At 40.6% G+C, this 20,970-nt stretch overlaps 1 pseudogene; it reads left to right on the top strand.

Annotated features, from left to right (window-relative positions):
• Nucleotides 1-20,970, top strand: part of LOC147000272 (dihydropyrimidinase-related protein 3-like) — a 35,395-nt pseudogene that overhangs the window by 8,411 nt on the left and 6,014 nt on the right.

Genomic DNA, 20,970 nt, shown 5'->3' with positions numbered 1-20,970 from the left:
GATCTTTACCTATCCTAAATCAGATAAGGGACTAATATCCAATATATATAAAGAACTCAAGAAGGTTGACTCCAGAAAATCAAATAACCCCAATAAAAATGGTGCTCAGAGCTAAACAAAGAATTCTCACCTGAGGAATACCGAATGGCTGAGAAGCACCTGAAAAATGTTCAACATCCTTAATCATCAGAACAACCCTGAGATTCCACCTCACACCAGTCAGAATGGTTAAGATGAAAACTCAGCAGTATCTTGAGAGTGGAGGAGTTGAGCTAAGTATGCAAATCCCTCTGTCTTATGACCAAGAAAGCCAATTAGTGCAGTGATATGCTTTCATTCCATGTCTCTCCCACCCCCAAATTTAATCAAATCTTTTCACATCGAGGTAAATCACCCTGTTTGCCTGATGAACCCATGGGTGATAGAACTGTAAACCCACCCCTCTTTCCATGTGTTCAGCCCTGCGGCCAGTGGCCCCAGCTCTTCCTCTGTTGCATTGGAATCCAACCTCCTCCTTGTATTTCAGGCCTGTAGATACTATAGGGCCTGTAGTGTCATTGCTTGGTTGGAGAATTGTCCCCTCTGTGGCTCCTCAGTGCAGATGCTCCATGGCTTCCACTTCATTCCACCTCTTTCTGATTTTGGAAAGATCTGTTCTCCATAAGGAAGAAGAATTGGGGCATTTTCCCATTTGGATGTGTTTCTAGTGTGTATTTATTAGATTAATCTTGAGCTGAAGATTATATCATGTCATCTAAATGAAGGCAGCTGCTCCGCTCAGAGTTTTCCTGCTCTGCTTCTGCAAAAAAAGCAAAATGAAATATCCTTTGGGTACAAACAAGGACAATTTTCAAGTTGCCAAGCTAGGCTGACCTTTCTTAAATGACACACTGAGAAATGTCCTTAAACCCACTGAGAAATGTATCTCCCACTCCTCATTATAGAAGCTTCCCTTTGCAGTGGACAGAGACAATCATGGAAAATTAAACTGGGTCAAACACAGAGAGGTTCTGCCTCAGTGGATACACCTACAACAGAGCTCCTCTAACCCTCAAGGACCATTAGAGGAATCAGAAAGCTTGTAAGAACCACAGGACTAGGAAGTCAGCTGTGAGCCTGTGTCTCCCAGAAACAACTGGGAAACTTCACCCATGTTAACACCACCTTATAGCTATCAAAGCAGAACCCAGGCAAGAACCCTAATTAATATGATAATCTAGAAGAACAAAATCTCATGGGGCCTCACCCCTAGGCAAAGAATTACAGGCCACAAATCACTATTGAAAACAAATGAGAATTAGCCTTTCCCAGGATGAGTCAGTGACTAGTTATCTAATACAAATTAGTTATCACTGAAATTATGTGCATACAAGCCCCTCCAAAAAGACTCCACAGGTTGCTTATATGTTTTTGCTGTTACATATAAGTAACAGTTATAATTTTAAAAATCAGGCTAACAGGTCTGAGAGAGAGTGAGAGATGGGTATATGGGAGGGTTTGGAAGGAAGAAGTAATGTAATCATATTTGAATTAAAATAAACAAAATTTAAAAACATATTTACTCTGTATTTACTATGTTCCAAGCAAAAACAAAGCAAGGGTCATTTCCTCATTGGAATAAGCCACAGCTGTGCTGTGACCAGAAGAGTGACATCATTATTTTTATGATGTACTCATGGGAGCAGTGTGTTAAGAGTGACCTTGACCTTGATTAACTGGCTTCATCTGGGTAACACATGTGACCAGAAGATGGTTTATACAAGGCAGAAGATGTTTAATTATAAACTTTAACTTTTATGTGCCTTGTAAGGGAGGACTCTCACTGGAGCCTGGCAGAAAATATGTCTCGAATTCATTCAATGAGAATGGTTCATTTGTTTGGTTGGTTTGTTTTTCTAAGACAGGGTTTCTCTGTGTGGCTCTAGCTGTCCTGGAACTAGATCTACATACCAGAACAGCCTTGAACTCAGATATCTGCCTGCCTCTGCCTCCCAAGTGCTGAGCCCTTGGCTTTCTGTTGATTGATTTATTTGTCTGGAACAATTTGGCCCAGCCTCAGTTAATCCCTAGACACACCCAGAAGTATGCCTCAACCAATCTAGTCTCCTAGGTGATCACAAATTCAATCAATTGTGGGTAGACTGTTAGGGCAGAGGTAACTGTTACCTGTCTAGCTTGCCATTTTGTGCTATCATTAATGCCATAAGGAAACTTTCTCACATGTTGTTATTGCCATCACTAGGATGTTCTGTGCTTTGGTGTTCTTGGAAGCCAATCACATCAGAAGTCAGTTAGAATCGCTTTGTAGTGTTAGCCACAATAAGCTTGGACCTGAACCAACCACAAAGCCACACATCCTGCACCTGTGAATGAACTTTTATGGTATTTGCCTTTACAAGCTGCCCCTGGGATGGACCACAACATAAGAGAGACACCTAAACCTATTTAGAATAAGACTTTTGAGTAGGGGTCAAATATAGTTTAAATTCTGAAGATGTCTCTGGGAACTGATACGTCATTTGACAGAAAGAGACATGTATGTGGGTAACAGACATCCTGGTTGGCATGTTGAGACATGAAGTTTAGACAAGGTCCATCCTGTTATGACATGAATGCTAGACAAGTCAAGTCCCCAGCTTCAGATGAATACCCCAAGCAAGCAGGATAAATGTAAAATAAAGGCTTGTTCCTCAGGAAATTCCCTATCTCTAAATCCTGATTGGTGGAATAATTTGACACAGATCTTTTTAGATTTCAGGCTTAAAGAGTCCTATAGGATATTGACTCAAGGTCACAGTTGCCCAGTCTGACCTGAGGCCCTGACCAATCAGTTTTGGGGCAATGTTCAATAAACTAATCCTATCTGACCAAGATCAGTGTTCTGTGATTTGTGAGGTGATACCTGGATCTCAACAGACTGACCATCAAGGTTAATCACCACATATAGGAACTTCCCTCAGCATCCCCCTGAATTTGAATTACTAACAACACAAAAAAAGAGGCTTAAGAATCCTTTTAATACTAATTCTATGCTTTGTAGTTACCAGCTGAGACAGGCTTGTTTCATCTGTCAACTCTCTTGCTTTTCCAGGCTCTCCCAGGGCACAAGGCTGAGATAGGAGATAGCCTTAATAATTTCAGGGTATAACTGCAGACAACAGCAGCCGAGGGCTTCTGCCACCCCTATCTATGTTCAGCAGCCATCTCCTTCTCTATAAACCTTGTTCATTGGGATAAAAATAGTAGGAATCAGCCATGAGAAGAAGAAGTTTTTTCTGTCATACCTATACTGTAAATAGGATTTTAGCAACAAAGTAACTCAGGTAATAGTATCTGGAGGCATGATTTTTATTTGTGCTTGAATTCTGAATCATTCATCTTATTCATGTATTTAAAATAGACAAACCCAGAGGCAAGGCTGATAATAAAATCTGAGTTGTCAATTTTGAACCTGTAGCATCTGGTTAGACCAGAATAGGGTTGGAAGTCTGCACCTGAACTAACAGAGCCCAGATGAGTTTGATAGAGAAGGCAGGTGACCAGAGGCTGGGGGATCTGGCCCTAAACCTTAAGCTCCATGGCCTTAATTCAAGTACTTAAATCAGAGCACAGTATGGAGCAGATGCACAAAACCTTTCATTGAATAGAAATAAAGGAAAGATTGAACCTGCCAGCAAGTCAGGCAAGGCGATCTACCCAGGGAGCAGTGTCTGAAATAGGTGAAGAAGAAGTGACATTTTACTGGTAATGTAGATGAAACATGGACACTCTTATCAAATGATCTGCCTTTTAATAATAATAGTAAAAAGAAACCAGTGAAAAATTTAAAGATTCGACTGTATTGCTCCAATTGGGGAGATAAATATTTGCCCAACATATAAATTTTATTCTTTTCCCCCTTGAATGCATTTTAGCCCAGAGCATACAGATATTATTTTCCTAAATGTTCGCCGCAGTCATCTAAGAAATTTCTCCACTTTGTTTCTCTTATTTTAGGAGCAGGCACGGATGCTGGAAATGGGGATAACTGGCCCAGAAGGCCACTTTTTGAGCAGACTGGAAGAGGTGAGTTTTGTTGGGTGTTGGAGGGAAGGGCATGCAGCAAAAAATCAAGATGGCAGTGAGTGTTGTTTTCAACAGTGTTTTCTGGGAGACTTGTTGTCACAGTCCTAGGGTGTCACTCACTTTACAGTTGGAATGTTTCTGTTTGGCCCTGCCTGAGCTATATCCACACATAGTTTAGGCACAAGTGAGGCTGGAAGAATGTGATAGAATCTATGATTCAATCTATCATTGTTGGGAGACTTCTCACAGATACCTCTTCTGGCTAGAAGGTAGAACAAAGATATTCATCTCTGACATTCGGTTGCTTTACACTCAGGCTGCAGTAGGTGTTCTGTGTGTCTCAGTCTTTGCTAATCATGCCAAATTCTAGAGAAATTCTATGCACTTTTTTTCATATTGCAATGAGTCTTTTAAAACACTGACAATGTGGGAAGGAGGACTTTTCAGTCTCAATATGCCTATTGATTCTTGTCTCTTATGTCAGCAACTGTTGCTGGCACAGGGCTCAGAGCTTGGAATTAATTGCCCACCTATCTGAAAGCAGCTTTGTTCTGAACTGCCACCTTGCATGATCTCAACCCCCCACCCCTAACTGCCCCCTTTGTCAATTAAGCTAATCCTGTATGGCAAATTCCACTAAAGAAGGAGAACATAAACTTTTAGTTCTTCCCTTATCTCTTCTACAGCTTTCAAGAATTAAAATGTAACATGGGTATAGGGAAAGTTTCCTATTACAATGGAGCTATACATTTTTGTAAGCCAAATGATACACTTGTATCAGGTGCATACAGATGGAGAAGTAGAATGTGGCCAGCTTAGTAGATGCTTCCAGTTGATACTATCTGTAAATTAATGTTGAACATTCCAGTTACACACCACATTCCTGGAAAAAAAATGTTCCCTAATGATTCCAGGGACTTTGTAAGAGAGATGTATTCCTGACAGTGCTAACTCCAGGTGTTATCTCAGATATTATTCATGGTCCTCCCACTCAAGGTACTGGCATTGCATGGGTAAAGAATCTAAAAGTTAGAGGTCACTCATGGGCTGATCATGTTTGAAGGACTGAAAAATCACTTATGTAGTGTTAGCTGGCCACAGTGGTCAACACTGTTTGTGAAACTGGAAATGCTGGTCTCTGGAGGGATAGGCTGGCTAAACAGATTCCTTTAGACACAGCCAGGGGATTTCACAGCAAAGCCTATTTTTGTTCCTTGGATTGTTTTTCAACCTTGTTCCACCCCCACCACCTCAACCTTTCCCAGTCCCTTCTCCCTTTTAGTAAGAAGGCCACTTACCTGTAAATCTCTCCAGCTCCAGAAGCTCTTTTGAGTAAAATTGAAATGTGATGTAACCTTCTAAAGATAGTCATGTTGTTGAAGTGCAGAAAACCCTTTGGTGCTGGAAGGAGCAGGATCAAAGGGGCCAGGTCTAAGGTCATGGGGCTGCTGAAGTGGTCAGCAAAGGTATGAAGGGGGAGTGAGTATCAGAAAAGCCTATGCTTTTTCAGTTCAAAGCCCCCAAGTCCAGATGATATCTCAAATGATGCTGCTCAGAAAGCATAGCAACAGGTGCTGAACATATTCTCCAGTGTGCAGTATCTGGGTGCCTAAAGGGCTTTACCTGTACCCCAAAGTCCTCTGGAGCATACCAGTTCCTCAAGTCAACTGAACCACAGTCACCATGGTGTGACTGGTTTGCATTATGCTGCCACTAGACATCTGTAAACCATTTGAGGCATATTTGTTTTTCAAGTATTCTTCTATGCAAGCTAACCCAGAAAGTCTTATTCATATGAAAAGGAATGTCAGCTGATTCAATGAGGAATTGCCATTGAGTGTCTCTCTCTCTTCTTCAGGCTGAGCTGGTCTGGCTCAGGATTTGAGCAAGAGTAGACTTCTCATTGCTCAGAAACTGTGACCAATAGTCACTCCAACAGCCAGTGTTCCAGGCACTAATGTCTCAAAGGGATTGGTTGTTTTAACCTTACAATGGCTCCAGATGTCAGGACTCTGGTTCTCCCATTTAGGCAGGAAAGCAGCAGCACTGAAAGGCTGTGAGGTCTACCTGAGGTTACCTGGCTTGTATGTAAGAGAACGAGGATTCACTCTCAGTCACCCAAGGGAGCCTGGGCTCTCCCACATCTCACTTGTTTAATCAGCTAATCCGTATTCCTCGTGGTTTAAGTGCTGCTGGCTTAGCTGGCATATTTGAAAGCATGAACTCTAAAGTTGGAGTAGGCTAAATGAGATCAGTAATAAAAACAGTGGCTGTGCTGCTGTGAAGCTTGGGAATTACCATAATAAGAAATCCTACATAGAAATTACCCTTTGCTGACCCCATAGCTGCAGGAAATGTCTTGATATCCTTGCCTTTCAGATGGCCTTCAGCTGGGGTTGACAGGATTGTGCTTTCCCAGAGACTCTGCCCTGAGATTGGGAAGTAGAGTCTTTTGAGGGTTGGGGTGGATCAGCCTTTATGCTAACTATAGGAGAGGAGAAAGGTACAATGACAGATACTGCCCTAGACACAGCACTAGGCTATTCTCCTTCTTTGATGAGGGACAGACACACAGGGAAGTCCAGGAATGGAACAGGGTAGATGAATTCCAGAAGCAGATTCAGGCTGTGTAATTTCAGATCTTCCTGGCTTGTTCCTAGCCTCACCAAAGTACCTTATCACCACCTGTTGTAGAGGCAGGATCTAGAAAGGGTGAGGGGCTCTGCTTTACTGACTGCTGGGACTTGTTTTTGTAGCTGGAAGCTGAGGCTGTGTTCCGTGCCATCACTTTCGCCAGCCAGACCTACTGCCCCTTTTATGTCAACAATGTCATGAGCAAGAGTGTGGCTGATCTCATCTCACAAGCCAGGAAGAAAGGTGATTTGTGCTCCCAGGATGATGAATCTCCCACTGCACAATGTGGGTCCTCCCTTCCTCTCCAGGCTGCCCAATGTAGTAGAAACTGCATCTCTTCTGTTTCTTGCCATGTTCTCTAGGAAGCTCTGTCTACAACTGGAGTTCCAAGGTTTTTTCCATCTGCTAAATTATAAGTGAAGCTCAGGATGGTTAAGTAACTTGCCTGAAATAAAAATAACAGCACAAATTAATTTCTCCAAGATTTAATACTTCTACTCACTTTCCATCTTTTCTCTGTCAGTTCACATTATCTGAGATTCATAAATAGACACCCCAGTCAATATTATGCTAAATATAAAGTCAAAGATCCAGGTCAAAACTGGCTTAAAGAAGCCATCAACAATAAAGTATTGGTTGTATTTAAGGTATGGTTAGCTTGATGAGTTTTGGCAATGACATTATCACTCTAACATTCTCATACACTGTTACCTTAGTTTTTTTTTTATCTCCCTGGTGGTTCCTCATTCAGTATTAACCATGACTGAAATAGATGATACCAGAGGGCATCTATTGTCCTCAATTCCCATTGAAGGGAACAATTAGAAGTGGCTCAAGCAAGCATCTAAGAATTTGTGATCATCTTGACTGGGAACTGTGTGCATCTCTGAACCAAAGGCTGTCCAGAGACATCATCTGGCCAGACAGCATCATCTGGCCAGTCCTGAGAGCCCATCACAGGGGTGTGGTCACTCCACCTGATCATTCATGTCAGAACAAGTTATTTTAGAAAGGAGTGGAATGGCTTTTTCACTGTGGTCTTCATGATCCAGGACTCTGTCCTCTTTGCCTTTCTGCCTTCTGCTGTGCTGTCCACTGTTTTTAATTTAACCAGGGCTTGCAATATCTTGAACTCCTTGTTCAAAGATTTTTATTGTTATTTGTTTTTTATTTATTTATTTTGTTCCTTGTCCTTAGTGATAGGCTCCTGGGCTTAGAGTCTTAGAGAAACTACAGATGTGGGCTGTGCTTGATTGTGAAAGGAGATTCCCTAGGCAATCATACCTTGTTACTGACCTGTGCTGAACAATCTGGAAGCAGAGAGACCTAAGATGAGTGATTCATCAGCTAAGTGATCCCGAGGAACATCTATGTCAGAGTGACTATGGTGCTGAGGGGCAGACCATTTATTTCATGTATTTGGCCATGGTATTTCTGGCCATGTATTTCAGCACTCCGGCTTTCTGGACCCTTTTTCAATGGGAGAGGAATCTTTCTAGGTGTCCAAATGTCTTCCTAGTGGTGAGGTTCTGGAGTATTTCTCACTTTTCCATGTTTATGGACAACCTGCTCTTTTATATCTCAGCAGTTAATGATCCTACTCCCTGGCTAACAGGCATTTGGGAGAACCAGGAAAGCAGTCGGATTCTCCTTGCTAGAACTGAGGTCTGGATAGGAAGTGGGAAAAGGAGGGAGAAAGGAAGAACAGGAGAGACCACTACACTCACCCTATCCACCTGGTACCTTAATCTCACATGCCCTATGCTGGTGTATCCCATGTGAGCTCTGTGCTCAGAATCACCTGATGATGGAGTGTTTTCAGGTGTGAAATACTTCATATTCAGGATAGAAACTTCTGCCCATTAGCCTTCTGACTTGAGATTGTCTAGTAAGGAGGACTCACACAGCTGTTCTTCCAGGGATAAGGGGATGTGCAATTCTGGGACAAAATAAGGGGCTGCAGATACTGAAGCTATGAACATCCTTTGGGTAACTATTCTCAGGGAGAATTGAGAGTACTACCAACAGGGAGATGGAATGTGGCTTCCTTGTGGATTTGTTCTGGTTCAATTTCCAAAGGATCTCATCAGCTCTCACCCATGCTGCTTAAGACCTCTGGTTCTCATAATTAGTATAAAAAATGTTATAAGTTAAGGCTGGCAGGGATGTGGGGGTGTGTCCCTCTCTATAAAAGCACTTGTGTCAAAGAACAAGGACCTGGGCCAGTCTCTTCTACACACACACACACACACACACACACACACACACACACACACTGTGTAATACAGTGAAGCACTGACATGAATATTATAAATACTGACTTCTCAAACAATTCTAAAAAGTGATGGGCATTATTATCATGCTCTTTTGAATGAAGAAATTCATGCAATCAGCTGGGTGGATCAGTATCCAAATTCCCATATAATTGAGAATGTTACTTCTCCAACTTCTATTCTAAATGTGGTCCTAAGGAACAGTTGGTCCTCTCAAGGTTGCATTTCTCATAATTGTCAAGTGTTTTCCTTGAATCTTACTTCTTCATTTCTCTGTAAATCTTTTTATCACCACCCCATAAGACAGCGATGTATATGTCAATTATTGCTAGTCTCATATTTTTTTTTTTTTGTAGATACCACTAACCAGTCATGGATATCTTCTAGTGAAACTAGACACATTATTAGAATTTCCCCTAGCTACTATTCCAGTGAACTGTTAACAATTGATTGAAGTTGAAACAAGGTAAAATCTCTTTATAATGCTGGCTACAAAATGTCATTGAAAGTGGTTGTGCAAACTCTGGAGACAGAATGTAGAAAAAGATGAAAGTCAAAACATGCATAAGGCTTGTCTCCATATGGTTCTCCCAAGTTGCTGATGTATAGAAATAATGGGCCAACCAATTTTAAGGAAAATCATTTCCTTCTGAATCACTATCTCTTTCTTAAAAGTTTAACATAAGCTTCATACAGCACCCAAGGGCCAGTTCCATCTTAATGCATTGCATATTACTGGGTCTCCAGTTCTGAGACACTGTTTGTCAAATTGAAAAATGCATAGTCAAGGAAAACCATGATTAAGATATAAAACAGCAGTAACAAAACTATGTAAGAGGCCTGTATTCTACAGAATGGGTTTTACCCTGTAGGGTCATACCTTATCCTTGGACCAGGAGGAGCTGGCAGTCCCCAGCAACGTGAAACACACTTGGGACTTTGGGCCTCTACAGTGGAAAAGGGTAGACAGGAAAGGAATTAGTATAGGAAAGAAGACTCAATCAGTTAAGCATCTGCCATGCAAGCATGCGAAAGCTGGGCATGGTGGCCTACTCTGATAGTCATAGCTCAAGGGATGGAGACAAGAGAACCCCTGGACCCTACTAGCAAGCTTACCTTGTCTAGTCAGTGAGCTGCCAGTTCAGTGAGAGACTGCCCCAAATAGTAAAATGGAGGACAGAGAAGGCATCCAATGTTGGCCTCTGGCCTCTAGACCCATGCACACACATGTATAAGTACATTCCCAAATGATTTGTACACACACACACACACAATTAGTATTTATTGAGTATCTACCACGGGCCAGACCTTTCATGTATGCTAAGTCCTTTCAGAAGTTTGGGAGTGCAAACAATGTCTTCAGTTCTAGGTCATAATGCTTTGACATGTTAATGTGTCCTGTAATCACATAATCAGTAAATAGTTTTATTTTCTTCCTGTCAAACATAAAATTGCCTCAAAGTGTGAGGCTTACAGTCAGAGCTTATAACTAGTGACTTCTTATTGTGAACATTGATTCACCCAGTCATTCAAAACATTGTTCACATTTAATAGAGAAACAGACCTAAAATAAAACTGGGAATAGAAATTGAACCTCTAAGTTGCCTCACTCCAGAGACACAGTCTTGAGCAAAGTTATAGTTCTGATCAGATATGCTGGAACAGAGCACTACACATCTCTTACAAACCTGATATCCACTTCTTCCAGCAAATGTGGTCTTTGGCGAGCCCATCACTGCCAGCCTGGGAATAGATGGAACTCATTATTGGAGTAATAACTGGGCCAAAGCTGCTGCATTTGTGACATCCCCACCTCTGATACCTGACCCTACCACACCTGTCTACATCAACTCCTGGCCAGGTTGGTGTCAGAATGCCATGTATTCAGTGGGATCATCTTGGAGCCACCTCGGATGTGGGCTGTAGTAGTATTAGTCTAAGTGGAAGATGAGTGTCTACAGCATCAAATTCTCCAGCAGTTGTGAGTACAGAAAACTGTCTCTTCTACCTCACAGTTCAACTGATGACACAATTCCAGTGTGAATGATGGTTCTAGCAATTGATGCCTAACTTGGCCAAGCTTGGGCTCTCCCTTGCCCCTCATAACAATTTTATGAGTGAGGCATCATTTTATAGATTCATCGACTGATGGTCAGGGCATTTAAAAGCTCTTTTTCAGGACTCAAAGCATTGTCATGATGACACTTAGTCAGTGATTATAGGGAGATTAAAAAATCAGGCCACTGGTCATTTGAGTCCTTGCATGTTTAGTTTCTATTTGTATGTGTGTTTATATGTGTGCACACATAGGAGTGCATGCTTGCCTGCATATCTTTATGTGTGTACCTCATGTGCAGGTGACATCAGAGGCCAGAAGAAGGTATAAGATAGCATGGAGCGGGGGTGAGGGCCAGTTTTGAGCCAGATGATATGACTGCTGAGGACCAAACCTGGATCCTCTGTAGCAAGAGCGAATGATAATAACCACTGAGCCAGTTCTCCAGCCTTCATCTGAGTCTTTGTAATTGGCCACAGAAGACATGATCTGATTCTACTTCCTCACTTTAAAGATGGGTAACAGCCCAAGGAGGAGAGGAAAGTTAGCCAAGATCACACAGCTAAGTAGGAGACAGAGATATTACAAATTAAGTCATGAAGACATGATTTTTGGTTACCCAGTATTTTTCAGCCATCTCTCCTAAACATGTGCAACTTTATCTTTTTTCAGCGGGGATCTGCAGCTCTCTGGAAGTGCCCACTGACCTTTAGCACTGCTCAGAAAGCCATTGGGAAGGACAACTTCACAGCCATCCCTGAAGGCACCAATGGTGTAGAGGAGCATATGTCTGTCATCTGGGACAAGGCTGTTGTAAGGGAATGAGGGAGGGTGGCCCAGGTAGAACTATCCATGAACCAAATCAAAGGCTCAGGCACTAATCAAACTAAAACCTGTCCCTCAGGGAATCCTTGAAGAGTATGTTCGGGGTGTAGGTGAGGTCTACAACCTCATGAGATGTCCATGGATGTTGCAGGATGTTTGACCACACTGTGTACACCAAGACTGAGTTATTTACTGGGAAAACCTGTTTTTCCTTGTGTGTCTCAGCCCTAGCATACAACTTTAATCCAAGAGCTTTCTGTTTATTGAAAACATGGTTAAAGTCAACCATTGGTCAAAAGGCAGAACAAGCAACCAGAAAGGGAATGAACATAGAAAAAAAAAAAAAAACAGAGAGTAAGAGGATGAATACAGAGAGACACAGAAAGTAGAGAGGAGGGCTATTTGGTTTGAGGGTTATTGAAAAGTCATGGAGGAGAACTTAGTTATGGGACATCAGCTGTGGATGAAGGTCATCAAAGTGTCATCTGGATGTTTTATCTGCCTTCCTGAGATAGCAGGCTCTTACCCCAGTATTTGGCTCCTGACTCTTTTTTAGCAAAATCAAATGTTTGAAATTTTGTTAAAAACAACACAGAGAGCCAGGTGGCTTGTGTAACTTGGGAATTCACCTACTAGGAATGACTTCTAGGGTCTAGAAACTCTAAGACAGCTTCCATACACAGCTTACTGTCATCCAATCTCATGATCTGTATTTAAAGGATAGTGAGTCCATTCCTTGTGTTAGAATAGCTTTATAATTTCTTTTCAAAATTTTGTATATGAAACTTAAAATGGCAAGCAATTCATCTGTCCCTGAAGCCACCATGTCATAACAGGAGCATCCCACATTGAAGGCTTGTGAACACCCCAGCCTATAAAAGGGATCGACTCTCAGTGTCCCTTGGTCAAGTAGCAATTTTTCCCCCTGGTTTAATCATAAAGATTGATGAAAGAAATAGCCATATCAATAAAGACACTCCTGAAGATTTTAGTAAAAATCATATTAACTTCACTATTCAGTCTGCTCCCTATGTGCAGTGCCAGTACAGTGTCTCTAAAATAACTAATGCCTCCTTCATCTATGTGGGCAATCCAGTAAGCCCCTTGTTTGTGGAAATTTAAAGGCAGGGTTTGAAAGTTAATTCTTTCCATACTCAGGCTATTTGTTTTAAGAAAAGAGAAATTATAATCTTTTTGTCTCTTCTCTCATGTGGTTGGCTTTTTTCTATTTTTGTGAGCATTCTGTCTTTATGGATTCTTTATCTTACAGATACTATCTCAATGTATTAAAAATTAATATAAAACATACATGCTGCATACGATGCTTCTTTCAATATGAAGCCTGTAACTAGTTCCCTAAGATTAAGTCACTGGTGAAAATCATAGTTGATTTGCTATATAAGAGGATTCTGTTATGGCCATAGGACAACAAAATCACCACCATACACTTCTGAAAACACATCTTTATCATTTTTTTTTGTAAAGTAGAAATCATTCTAATTTATTTTTTTTATTTTTTGTATATATTTTTATTATGTATTTTCCTCAATTACATTTCCAATGCTACCTGAAAAGTCCCCCATACCCTCCCCCCAACTCTCCTACCCACCCATTCCCACTTTTTGGCCCTGGCCTTCCCCTCTACTGGGGCATATAAAGTTTGGGTGGCCAATGGGCCTCTTTCCAGTGATGGCCGTCTAGGCCATCTTTTGATTCATATGCAGCTAGAGTCAAGAGCTCTGGGGTACTGGTTAGTTTATAATGTTGTTGCACCTACAGGGTTGCAGACCTCTTTAGCTCCTTGGATACTTTCTCTAGCTCCTCCATTGGGTGTCCTGTGATCCATCCAATAGCTGACTGTGAGTATCCACTTATGTGTTAGCTAGGCCCGGGCATAGTCTCACAAGAGACAGCTATATCAGGGTCCTTTCAGCAAATGCTTGCTGGTGTATGCAATGGTGTCATCGTTTGCAGGCTAATTATGGGATGGATCCCTGGATATGGCAGTCTCAAGATGGTCCATCATTTTGGCTCAGCTCCAAACTTTATCTCTGTAACTCCTTCCATGGGTGATTGTTTCCAATTCTAAGAAGGGGCAAAGTGTCCACACTTTGGTCTTCGTTCTTCAGTTTCATGTGTTTTACAAATTGTCTCTTATATCTTGCTATACTAAGTTTCTGGGCTAATAGCCACTTATCAGAGTACATATCATTTGAGTTCTTTTGTGATTGTGTTACCTCACTCAGGATGATGCCCTACAGGTCCAACCATTTGCCTAGGAATTTCATAAATTCATTCTTTTTAATAGCTGAGTAGTACTCCACTGTGTAAATGTACCATATTTTTTGTATCCATTCCTCTGTTGAGGGGCATCTGGGTTCTTTCCAGCTTCTGGCTATTATAAATAAGGCTGCTATGAACATAGTGGAGCATGTGTCCTCCTTACCGGTTGGGACATCTTCTGGATATAGGCCCAGGAGAGGTATTGTTGGATCCTCCAGTAGTACTATGTCCAATATTCTGAGGAACGGCCAGACTGATTTCCAGAGTTGTTGTACAAACTTGTAATCCCACCAACAATGGAGGAGTGTTGTTGCTCTTTCTCCTCATCTTTGCCAGCATCTGCTGTCACCTGAATTTTTGATCTTAGCCATTCTGATTGGTGTGAGATGGAATCTCAGGGTTGTTTTGATTTGCATTTCCCTGATGTCTAAGGATGTTGAGCAGTTTTTCAGGTGCTTCTCAGCCATTCGGTATTCCTCAGGTGAGAAATCTTTGTTTAGCTCTGAGCCCCATTTTTAATGGGGTTATTTTATTTTCTGAAGTCCACCTTCTTGATTTCTTTATATATATTGGATATTAGACCCCTATCTGATTTAGGATAGGTAAAGATCCTTTCCAAATCTGTTGGTGGCCTTTTTGTCTTATTGACGTTGTCTTTTGCCTTGCAGAAGCTATGCAGTTTCATGAGGTCCCATTTGTCAATCCTTGATCTTACAGAACAAGCCATTGCTGTTCTACTCAGGAATTTTTCCCCTGTGCCCATATCTTTAAGGCTTTTCCCCACTTTCTCCTCTATAAGTTTCCATGTCTCTGGTTTTATGTGGATATCCTTGATCCACTTAGATTTGATTTTAGTACAAGGAGATAGGAATGGATTAATTTGCATTCTTCTAAGTGATAATCACCAGTTGTGCCAGCACCATTTGTTGAAAATGCTGTCTTTCTTCCCCTGGACGGTTTTAGCTCCCTTGTCGAAGATCAAGTGACCATAGGTCTGTGTGTTCATTTCAGGGTCTTCAATTCTATTCCATTGGTGTACTTGTCTGTTGTTATACCAGTACCTTGCAGTTTTTATCACAATTGCTCTGTAGTACAGCTTTAGGTCAGGCATGGTGATTCCACCAGAGGTTCTTTTATCCTTGAGAAGAGTTTTTGCTATCCAAGGTTCTTTGTTATTCCAGATGTATTTTCAGATTGCTCTTTCTAATTCATTGAAGAATTGAGTTGGAATTTTGATGGGGATTGCATTGAATCTGTAGATTGCTTTTGGCAAGATAGCCATTTTTACAATGTTGATCCTGCCAATCCATGAGCATGGGAGATCTTTTCATCTTCTGAGATGTTCTTTAATTTCTTTCTTCAGAGACTTGAGGTTCTTATCATACAGATCTTTCACTTCCTTAGTTAGAGTCAAGCCAAGATATTTTATATTATTTGTGACTATTGAGAAGGGTGTTGTTTCCCTAATTTCATTCTCAGCCTGTTTATTCTTTGTGTAGAGAAAGGCCATTGACTTGTTTGAGTTAATTTTATATCCAGCTACTTCACCGAAGCTGTTTATCAGGTTTAGGAGTTCTCTGGTGGAAATTTTAGGGTCACTTATATATACTATCATATCATCTGCAAAAAGTGATATTTTGACTTCATCTTTTCCAATTTGTATCCCCTTGATCTTCTTTTGTTGTGGACTTGCTCTGGCTAGGACTTCAAGTACTATGTTGAAGAGGTAGGGAGAAAGTAGGCAGCCTTGTCTAGTCCCTGATTTTACTGGGATTGCTTCAAGCTTCCCACTATTTATTTGATGTTGGCTACTGGTTTGCTATAGATTGCTTTTATCATGTTTAGGTATGGGCCTTGAATTCCTGATCTTTCCAAGACTTTTATCATGAATGGGTGTTGGATCTTGTCGAATGTTTTTCCCCATGTAACAAGATATTCATGTGGATTTTGTCTTTGAGTTTTTTTATATAATGGATTACGTTGATGGATTTCCATATATTAAACCATCCCTGCATCGCTGGAATAAAACCTATTTGGTCAGGATGGATGATTGCTTTAATGTGTTCTTGGATTCTGTTAGTGAGAATTTTATTGAGTATTTTTGCATCTATATTCATAAGGGAAATTGGTCTGAAGTTCTCTATCTTTGAGAACTGGAATTAGATCTTCTTTGAAGGTCTGATAGACCTCTGCACTAAACCCATCTGTTCCTGGGCTTTTTTTTTTTTTTTTTTTTTTTGGCTGGGAGACTATTAATGACTGCTTCTATTTCTTCAGGGGAATATGGGAATGTTTAGATCATTAACTTGATCCTGATTTAACTTTGGTACCTGGTATCTGTCTATAAATTTGTCCTTTTCGTCCTGGTTTTCCAGTTTGTTGAGTATAGCCTTTTGTAGAAGGATCTTATGTTGTTTTGGATTTCTTCAGGATCTGTTGTTATGTCTCCCTTTCATTTCTGATTTTGTTAATTACGATGCTGTTCCTGTGCCCTCTAGTGAGTCTAGCTAAGGGTTTATCTATCTTGTTGATTTTCTCAAAGAACCAACTCCTAGTTTGATTAATTCTTTCAATAGTTCTTCTTGTTTCCACTTGGTTTATTTCACCCCTGAGTTTGATTATTTGCTGACTTCTACTCCTCTTGGGTGAATTTGATTCCTTTTTTTCAAGAGCATTTGGAGGTGTTGTCAAGATGCTAGTGTGTGCTCTCTCTAGTTTCTTTTTGGAGGCACTCAGAGCTATGAGTTTCCCTCTTAGAAATGCTTTCATTGTGTCCCATAGGTTTGTGTATGTTGTGGCTTCATCTTCATTAAACTCTAAAAAGTCTTTAATTTCTTTCTTTATTCCTTCCTTGACCAAGGTATCATTGAGGAGATTTTGTTCAGTTTCCACGTCAATGTTGGCTTTCCATTATTTATGTTGTTTTTGAAGATCAGCATTATGCCATGGTGGTCTGATAGGATGTATGGGACAATTTCAATAATTTTGTATCTGTTGAGGCCTGTTTTGTGACCATTTATTCGTCAGTTTTGGAGAAGGTGCCATGAGGTGCTGAGAAGAAGGTATATCCCTTTGTTTTAGGATAAAATGCTCTGTAGATATCTGTTAAGTCCATTTGTTTCATAACTTCTGTTAGTTTCACTGTGTCCTGATTTAGTTTCTGTTTCCACGAACTGTCCATTGATTAAAGTGGTGTGTTGAAGTCTCCCACTATTATTATGTGAGGTACAATGTGTGCTTTGAGCTTTACTAAAGTGTCTTTAATGAATGTGGCTGCCCTTGCATTTGGAGCATAGATATTCAGAATTGAGAGTTTTTCTTGGAGGATTTTACCTTTGCTGTGTATGAAGGGTCTCTTCTTGTCTTTTTTGATAACTTTGGGTTGGAAGTTGATTTAATTCGATATTAGGATGGCAACTCTAGCTTGTTTCTTCAGACCATTTGCTTGGAAAATTGTTTTCCAGCCTTTCACTCTGAGGTAGTGTCTGACTTTTTCCCTGAGATGGGTTTCCTGTAAGCAGCAGAATGTTGGGTCCTGTTTGTGTAGCCAGTCTGTTAGTCTATGTCTTTTTATTGGGGAATTGATATTAAAAGATATTAAGGAAAACTAATTGTTGCTTCCTTTTATTTTTGTTGTTAGATCTGGCATTCTGTGCTTGTGGCTGTCTTCTTTTTGGTTTGTTGAGAGATTATGTTCTTGCTTTTTCTAGGGCGTGATTTCCATCCTTGTATTGTTTTTTTTCTGTATTATTCTTTGAAGGGCTGGATTCTTGGAAAGATAATGTGTGAATTTGGTTTTGTCGTGTAATACTTTGGTTTCTCCACCTATGGTAATTGAGAGTTTGGCCAGGTATAGTAACCTGGGCTGGCATTTGTATTTTCATAGTGTCTGTAAAACATCTGTCTAGGCTCTTCTGGCTTTCATAGTCTCTGGTGAAAAGTCTGGTGTAATTCTGATAGGCCTGCCTTTAAATGTTACTTGACCTTTCTCCCTTACTGCTTTTAATATTCTATCTTTATTTCATGCATTTGTTGTTCTGATTATTATGTGTCGGGAGGAATTTCTTTTCTTTTTTTTTTTTTTATAGCGGAGTGGATTTTATTGAGAATATACTCTGTGTAGGAACAAGTGAAAAAAATATCTCTGCAAAGTTCTATGTGCCGAATCTTCTCATTAAAAATACAAAATTTTACTTAAAACGTTTAATTTTAGGAAGAGAAGAAATCTAATCTTTGGAGATAGAGGAGAAAATGAAAGCATTATAGCAAACAGTCAGGTCAGATTCATTAAAGGTACCACTCCTCCCCAACGGCACCCAAATCCCTGCTCAGTTGGCTTAAGAGCAAAAAAGTTCATTTCTTTTGTAATTTGGTTTGTTTATAAGACAGTCCTATCTTTTTTTTTTCACTGTTTTTTTTTATTACATATTTTCCTCAATTACATTTCCAATGCTATCCCAAAAGTCCCCCATACCGCCCCCCACTTCCCTACCCTCCCATTCCCATTCTTTTGGCCCTGGCATTCCCCTATATTGGGGCATATAAAGTTTGCAAGTCCAATGGGCCTCTCTTTCCAGTGATGGCCGACTAGGCCATCTTTCGATACATATGCAGCTAGAGAGAAGAGCTCCGGGGTACTGGTTAGTTCATCATGTTGTTCCAACTATAGGGTTGCAGATCCCTTTAGCTCCTTGGGTACTTTCTCTAGCTTCTCCATTGGGAGCCCTGTGATCCATCCAATAGCTGACTGTGAGCATCCACTCCTGTGTTTGCTAGGCCCCTGCATAGTCTCACAAGAGACAGCTATCTTTGGGTCCTTTCAGCAAAATCTTGCTAGTGTATGCAATGGTGTCAGCGTTTAGAAGCTGATTATGGGATGGATCCCTGGATACGGCAGTCTCTAGATGGTCCATCCTTTCATCACAGCTCCGAACTTTGTCTCTGTAACTCCTTCCCTGGGTGTTTTGTTCCCAATTCTAAGAAGGGGCACAGTGTCCACATTTTGGTCTTCATTCTTCTTGAGTTTCATGCGTTTAGCAAATTGTATCTTCTATCTTGGGTATCCTAAGTTTTGGGCTAATATCCACTTATCAGTGAATACATATTATGTGAGTTCCTTTGTGATTGTGTTACCTCACTCAAGATGATGCCCTCCAGGTCCATCCATTTGGCTAGGAATTTCATAAATTCATTCTTTTTAATAGCTGAGTAGTACTCCATTGTGTAAATGTACCATAATTTCTGTATCCATTCCTCTGTTGAGGGACATCTGGGTTCTTTCCAGCTTCTGTCTATTATAAATAGGGCTGCTATGAACATAGTGGAGCATGTGTCCTTCTTACCGGTTGGGACATCTTCTGGATATATGCCCAGAAGAGGTATTGCTGGATCCTCCGGTAGTACTATGTCCAATTTTCTGAGGAACCGCCAGACTGATTTCCAGAGTGGTTGTACAAGCTTGCAATCCCACCAACAATGGAGGAGTGTTCCTCTTTCTCCACATCCTAGCCAGCATCTGCTGTCACCTGAATTTTTGATCTTAGCCATTCTGACTGGTGTGAGGTGGAATCTCAGGGTTGTTTTGATTTGCATTTCCCTGATGATTAAGGATGTTGAACATTTTTTCAGGTGCTTCTCTGCCATTTGGTATTCTTCAGGTGAGAATTCTTTGTTCAATTCTGAGCCCCATTTTTTAATGGGGTTATTTGACTTTCTGGAGTCCACCTTCTTGAGTTCCTTATATATATTGGATATTAGACCCTTATCTGATTTAGGATAGGTAAAGATCCTTTCCCAATCTGTTGGTGGTTTTTTTGTCTTATTGATGGTGTCTTTTGCCTTGCAGAAGCTTTGCAGTTTCATGAGGTCCCACTTGTCAATTCTCGATCTTACAGCACAAGCCATTGCTGTTCTATTCAAGAATTTTTCCCCTGTGCCCATATCTTCAAGGCTTTTCCCCACTTTCTCCTCTATCAGTTTCAGTGTCTCTGGTTTTATGTGAAGTTCCTTGATCCACTTAGACTTGACCTTAGTACAAGGAGATAGGAATGTATCGATTCGCATTCTTCTACATGTTAACAACCAGTTGTGCCAGCACCATTTGTTGAAAATGCTATCACTTTTTGCAGATGATATGATAGTATATATAAGTGACCCTAAAAATTCCACCAGAGAACTCCTAAACCTGATAAACAGCTTCGGTGAAGTAGCTGGATATAAAATTAACTCAAACAAATCAATGGCCTTTCTCTACACAAAGAATAAACAGGCTGAGAAAGAAATTAGGGAAACAACACCCTTCTCAATAGTCACAAATAATATAAAATATCTTGGCGTGACTCTAACTAAGGAAGTGAATGATCTGTATAATAAGAACTTCAAGTCTCTGAAGAAAGAAATTCTAGAAGATCTCAGAAGGAATTTCTTTTCTAGTCCAGTCTATTTGGAGTTCTGTAGGCTTCTTGTGTGTTCATTGGCATGCCATTCTTTAGCTTTGGGAAGTTTTCTTCTGTAATTTTTTTGAAGATATTTGCAGGCCCTTTAAGTTGAAAATGTTCATTCTCATCAACTCATATTATCCCTAGGTTTGGTCTTCTCATTGTGTCCTGGATTTCCTGGATGTTTTGAGTTAGGATCTTTTTGCGTTTTTTATTTTCTTTGATTGTTGTGCTGATGTTCTCTATGGAATCTTCTGCACCTGAGATTCTCTCTTCCATCTCTTGTTTTCTGTTGCTGATGCTCACATCTATGGTTCCAGATTTCTTTCCTAGGGTTTCTTTCTCCAGCGTTGCCTCACTTTGGGTTTTCTTTATTGTGTCTACTTCCCTTTTTATG

This window comes from Mus caroli, unplaced genomic scaffold, assembly GCF_978045245.1.
Source record: "Mus caroli unplaced genomic scaffold, Mus_caroli_1 scaffold_19, whole genome shotgun sequence".
Lineage (NCBI taxonomy): Eukaryota > Metazoa > Chordata > Mammalia > Rodentia > Muridae > Mus > Mus caroli.
The sequence above is the reverse complement of the archived record's forward strand: the minus strand, read 5'-3'. Positions and strand labels throughout refer to the sequence as shown.